Here is a 6,922-nt window from a genome sequence, read left to right as displayed (position 1 = left end):
CTATATTGTTATTGTTTCCATCCTAAAGATTTCCGAAATCAATTCATACTGGTAATGTTTATTTGATTAGTAACTGAAGTAAACAATCTTTTAGTTAAAATTGAACAAGTGATAAAGGAAAATAATAATAACAAGAGGAAATAAATAAACTAGAATGAATCATAGTTGTATGATAATCAAATATTATAAACATTCACACCTTTAAAAGAAATCTTTGCTTAAATTAACAAATATATACTTAAGGAGCCTAGTATTTGACCATGAACTAACACTGATTCAGGTCTCAATTCACATTTTTAAATTTATACAAATATTCACAAACATATAAAAATCTCAGTGCTTCCAGGTTTTCAGCACTACTCTGGCTTACATTAACTCATAAATTCAACTATTAAAAAATCACTACAATATCCACAAACCTCTATTCGAATAATAATCATTGTGTGCTCGCTGGTGACTGACGCCAAGATGGATTTCCTGGAGTTCTAGTGAGAAGCCATGACCAGTAGAGTCCAATTTGTGTCGGGCAGAGATAGGCATCTACCTCAGACAATGAAGAAATAGTTGTGCACGATCATAGATCGATTGAAATTAGACATAATCAGCGTTGGATGCCGGTTCAGTAGTCTAGAGGTTAAATGTTCGCGTGCGAGGACGAAGGTCCGGGGTTCGAGCCCCATATGCGGGATTGTGGATGCTCACTGCTGAGAAATCCCGTACTAGGATGAAATGATCGTCCAGTGTTTCCACGTTTTCCATGATGGTCTAGTTTCAATTGACTCATGAACTCAACTATTAAATTACTACAATATTTTGTTTTAGTCTATGGCTTTCAATAAATTTGCATCATACGTTTATGATAATATTGCATTGCATATTTCTATATAATATTAGATGATGTTAACAACTTATTGGTAATTTGCCATCTATTGTTTATCCCAACTTTATTAATGGTAATTTTTAATGATTTATTATGATTTTATTCTCCTATATTATTACATAACCTAATCATAAAGAAAATACGATATTTCAAAGTTTGGGATTATTATCGGCAAAATGCATGAGTTGATTCGCTCTAAATATTGATGACATAAATTGCCTGGAAAAAGTAATAACTATACTTTTAATTACTTTTCCAGAAGAATATTGACTGATGTAATAGATCATATAGGTAGCGATTAATCATTTCTCAACTCTTTTTGAGTTGTTTTATCTGTTTTACTTTCATTTCAACAATTTTACTCTGCTGATCGAATTTCATGTAGATATAATCATGTATTCTGTAAAAAGAATTGTTCTATCTTGGAAACTCCTAGTTTACAAGCTTTTCAGCTTCAAGTTTTTTCTCTGAGCTGTATCATACTTATCCTCTGAACAATCAGATTTGTATGAATCCCGTCAAATACAATATCTTTAATTAAAATACAGTTATGCCATTTACTTCGATCAATCCTCCTCTGTACATCAGTGTTTTTAAATAATTCACAGACATGTTTTAGACTGTTAACGATTAAAGGGTATATAAAAACAAACAATCACGAACATCTTGCTAAAAACTATCCTCCTTCGTCAGGGAAGATACTGTACTACCTATCCATTCAAATATTCACCAATGTATATTGAAGTAAAAGAACTCTAATGTTTTATTGTTTGATGTGATGTTAACATGAGTGATATGATGTAATGTGATGTTTGGAATATAAAGAATATTACAATTTGGTAATGCAAAGGTCATTTAGTTATATCAGGTCAGGTCAAATGATTAATTTATAAGAAATATTTGAAACTGTATTTATGAAAATACATAATTTTTAACACTGTAAATGTAATTAATTTTTAAAATATGCATGTTATCAGTCTGTTGTTTTTGAGTTAAACAGTTGAAAAGAGAATATTTCAGTGTTACATAATTTGAACATACAATTTAATAGAAACATTCTACATTAACAAGAATATTTATCTGATGCTTATCGGTCAGTGATTAGTAACCAATATGATGTTGTCTAGTCTTTAAAACATTTTACCTGATGAACAGTAATTTTGAGCCAACTGGCCGAATTGCAACTTGATCGATAGCATTCAATTAGTGCACTGGTCTAGGAAACATGATATTTGTCTCTATTCAGTGATCAGTTAGTTTTAATATCTTAGTTGTCACACGAATAGATCAGTGGTAACTCCTCTAACGGTTATAATGCGTTACGTTTATTGATGGAGAAGAACCGATTTCTTTAGGATCACAGATGCACCCAGCTGGCTACTGCTAAATAGCATGAAACCACAACAAAGAGCTTCGTGTAGACTGCATCTGTTCATCTGGCATTTCTGTTTATGGACAGATAAAAATGTTGATAAGTTGACTTCAATTTTTACAGATTATTCTTTCGTAGTAGGCTTATACGTTGTGAGATAAATGCATCTTAAAGCCAAAATGTACTGTAGCACTCTCTCTACGATAAAAATTAGAAGTATCTATTCCTTGTTTTTCTTCCGTAAAAATAACTACTCCAACAATTTTGTTAGGAAGTGGCTGGTGGATCAGCTCACCATCTCAAAATCAGTCTCAGAAAATAGAAGATGGGTAATCTAAGGGTATGTGAAAAGCATTTCAATAATTAAAGCGAAGATTTTAAAAACTTCTGGAACCAACGTAACTTATGAGATAATGAAACCATCTCACTCTATTTCATCCAGTCAAAAGCTACGGTGACAGAAGTCGAATGTAACTTTATCTACAAAATAAATTTTTGCGACTGCGACTAAAACTATATTAGACAAAGTGGACTCCCTCTTCACTTACGCATACATTAAGGCAAGCTATAAGCCAAGCAAAACAATATGTTATCATTTACATTACCGAATATAGATGACTGTGAACACAGATGCGACCGAGAAGATGTCTAAATTCTAGATCAAGGATACTCCAAGAATGTCAAAAAGTTTCCGAGAGCTTGAAATGCAGATCAGTCAGCGATGAATAGACATGGGATTATACACGGTATGTCAAATAATATGAAAAAGGTTGATCAGCAACATAGTCAGAGATCAATGGAGCTAAACAGTCAACTAGAATACAAAGAAAAACGAAAATAGTGACGGAGTTATAATCAACCTTCTCTCAATGTTCAATTAAGTGAAATGTCTAATATTTTGAGTGTTTTTTTTCATTCATCTGATGGATCAGCACTGTATATAAGTGTAATTTTCATCGGGGATTTTATTTCGGTCATTTAAAGCTATTTGTACATATACTCAGTAAACGGGACTTTATAGTGCATCCCAACTTGCTGAGTGAGTAAAGTGAATAAAATTTACTGGGTTTTGAAAAGCAGATGAGCTACAAATTCATGGACATGTATCTTATCACTTGAAATCAATTTCCCATCTTCAAAAAACTAACTGAATTTATTATCGAAGTACTAATGTTGAAAAGAAGAAATGACAAAACATGTAACCAGTTGTGTTAGATTCATTATGGTCATCAGAATAATCATAACTAATTATGTAAATTATCATAGCTTTCAGAAGGAGATTTGTGTAGATTTCAGTATTTTTCAAAGTTGAAATCATGAGTCAATTGAAGCTAGACCACCATCGAAAACCTGGAAGCACTGGACAGCCGTTTCGTCCTATTATGGGACTCCTCAGCAGTGCGCATCCACGATCCCGCACTCGCGGGATTCGAACCCAGGACCTAACAGTCTCGAGCCACAGCCCTTAACCGATAGCTTTCTTGTACAGATTAGTATAAGTCAATAAATAATTTCTTACTCAATGATCTTTTAAAAATAATATGCTCACATTTATTTTACTATTTTATCTTAGACGTTTATATGTAATGTCTGTAGTGAAACATATAGTAAGAATGCAAAATGCACTGTCCGAATTAACTGGTTTTATATTACTGATATTTGTTTATAAATGATTAAGAGAATACATATTTATAGGTACTGAACGTACTCATATAATCACATATTTACATGCATGAACTTGCATACATGCACGTGAGACCCGCATTTGATGACTAGGCAAAATGTATTTATTATTATTATTATTACCATTACCATTAATAATATGATAATTAAGGAAATGGGCCCAACATTGACACATTTCGTTTACTCTGTATTGAATATATATTCAAGCTAATTTGATTGCAAATTTTAAGCTCCTTTTTAATTGTTTGGCAAAATCCCTAATATATATATATATATATATATATATACTCCATAAGCTTCCAAAACTTTCCGGAAATAAATAATCATTTTTATCAAATGAAGAATTTATTTTTCTCATTTTTTTATGCATCAAAAAGTTAATTATCTTCTCAACTACATATTTTAATAGTAAGTACTGAAGAAAGAATTGGTGTAAAACACGCAAGAAAAATCCAAAAATAAAAACGTAAAATACTTGTTAATATCCTTTCAAGATTATATTTAAACGTATTTCTTTATTGCTGATGAGCGGCCTATGCTCCTCGACGAGGGGTAACAGGCGTAAATAAGTAAGTAAGTAAGTATTTCTTTATTGTCTTATAATACTTTATAATAACGCATACAAACAAACTTTAAGCCTCAAAACTGATTGGTAACAGTAAACCATTTTATTCATAAAGTGAATTATAGTTAATGTTTCGGTATTCTACAAGTAATTATCTTCAGTTTGCTACTAATTTATTGAGTTATATATAATGTAATGAATATGGATTTAATTGTTTCTTTCATTTAAGTAAACTTAAATTAGTTAAAAATGAATTGTACTAGCCATTATATTTAAATTGATTTATGAAGCATAGTTCACTAAACTCATCTTTAGAGAGTAATAATCTTACAAAAGTATTATTTTAATTATAATTGAAAGGATCTTTAGGAAGATCATAGTGATATTTGTAAGCATATATAAAACGAAAATACTTCACTGTGTAATAAAATTTATAGAACTGAACATAGTAAATCAGATTTCTACTTTATTCTTATGTAAAGAATGTATAGATGCAAAGCGTCGGTAACGTAATGATATATACTCAAGTGTTATTAGAATAATAATAATATATTCTGAAAATAATAATTACAGAATTCACACCAGTTTACAGGTATGATCAATTCGATATATATAGCAACATTAGATGTAGAGAACAAACATGTGTTTTAAGTACAGTAATTGTTAGGTAGTTTATTTATGACATGTCTCACGACAATCCAATTAATCGGCAGGGAACTATTAATTTTTTCTTAAGTGGATAGCCTGATGATTTATGAACAGTGTTCTTTAAGGTTATTTCCAGTGTCAGGATGAATTATTGATAATTATCTACAACAAGAGAAAGTAAAATTAAAACAGAGAGCATGGAACAATAAAGCAATGATTGCCAAAATATGTTGGTCAGGTTTATCACTGTTCATGTTAGATATGATTCAAATAAGTTAAGGTTGCTAGGGACAGTGTTAATGTAAAGTGACAGCAGGTAAGTGGTTAAACATTTAAAGTTCCTATAATTTCACTTATAGAGTAGGATACACTTACAGGAGATACACTTACAAGAATGAATTATCCTCTCTTATGTGAATAAGATGAACGTTTCATTCATCTTACAAATTAAATTATCTGATAGTTTACTGAACATATCTTTTGATGGTTGGGATAAAGGTCAGATGAAATTAATAGTTAATTCCATTCTAATAATAAATTGTCGACAATGGAAATCTGATAGCAAAATTACTGTATTTAGTATCATTTTCCATATTTCATCTTGGTTTTCCAACGATATTCCAACTAATCTTTTAAAAATACCGTAAACAATAGGAATTTGAGCCAAAAATTGTAATCTTTCTACTCAGAAAATTTTATAGTATCGACTGTGACCGAGGAAAATTTTTCAAATGACCAATTTTTTTCAAGAAATAAATTATTGATTAGTAAGAAGTCTTTGAGGAGATCAAACTTCAGACCTGAAACAACATCTATTTTTTTAGTCTGATTCTACAGTATTCACTATCATTTATAGATGAATATATTTTATTGAAATCATGAACCGATCAATATTAGGCCACTATTAATCTTAGAAACACTGAAAGGCTATTTCGTTTTGGTACGAGACTCTTTAGAACAACAATCTTCATGTACTATTAAATTAAGATGAACTGCATCGTGAACTTTTCCTTATATTTGAAATATAACTGGAACTAAGAAAAGATTTATTTTGTTATGGACTAGATTCAAATGTATCGAAGATGTAAACAAAACTTTTAGAGGTTTTTGACCCGAAAACCAGTTGTCTTATTAGGGCTTGTGATGAAATGTTCCTAGGATTGACAACTGCAAGTCGTCTTCGTCGGGTTTGAACACAATGATATCTGACTGATATCTGATCTAATGTTTAATCTTAATATACATCTCAATACTGGATATAGTTATACTACTGAAAAAGGAACAATAAACATTTTATAATCAATCAATTTTATTTAAATAGTTTAAATTATGATAACTGTACACATGTAAAACTAATAATGATACACATTAAACAGAAGATAAAAAAAACATCTAATGAAGAATTTTAAAGGGGTGAAATAAAATATTATATTCAAAGAAATATGATTGTTATAATAGACTGTTTATTCTAACAATACAAGTACAAGTACAAATGATCAAAATTGATTAAATTTTTTTTCTAATTTTTCGATTGTTTTAATTATTGATAGAAACTTGGTTATTTTTGAAAATTAATTTGAATTTACAATTTTTTTTTTAGAAATAAAAGAAATTTAAAAAAAATATATCCAACTGTTTTGTCAAGTTTAGTTGCTAAGTAATGAAAGAACAAGTAATTGATTTTAAAATACTAAATTCTAAGTTGTATAATGAAAAGAATGTTATTTATAATCATTTCAGATCATCAAACTGTCATTCGAATAAGAAGATCATG

This window comes from Schistosoma mansoni, chromosome W (genome assembly GCF_000237925.1).
Source record: "Schistosoma mansoni strain Puerto Rico chromosome W, complete genome".
Lineage (NCBI taxonomy): Eukaryota > Metazoa > Platyhelminthes > Trematoda > Strigeidida > Schistosomatidae > Schistosoma > Schistosoma mansoni.
The sequence above is the reverse complement of the archived record's forward strand: the minus strand, read 5'-3'. Positions refer to the sequence as shown.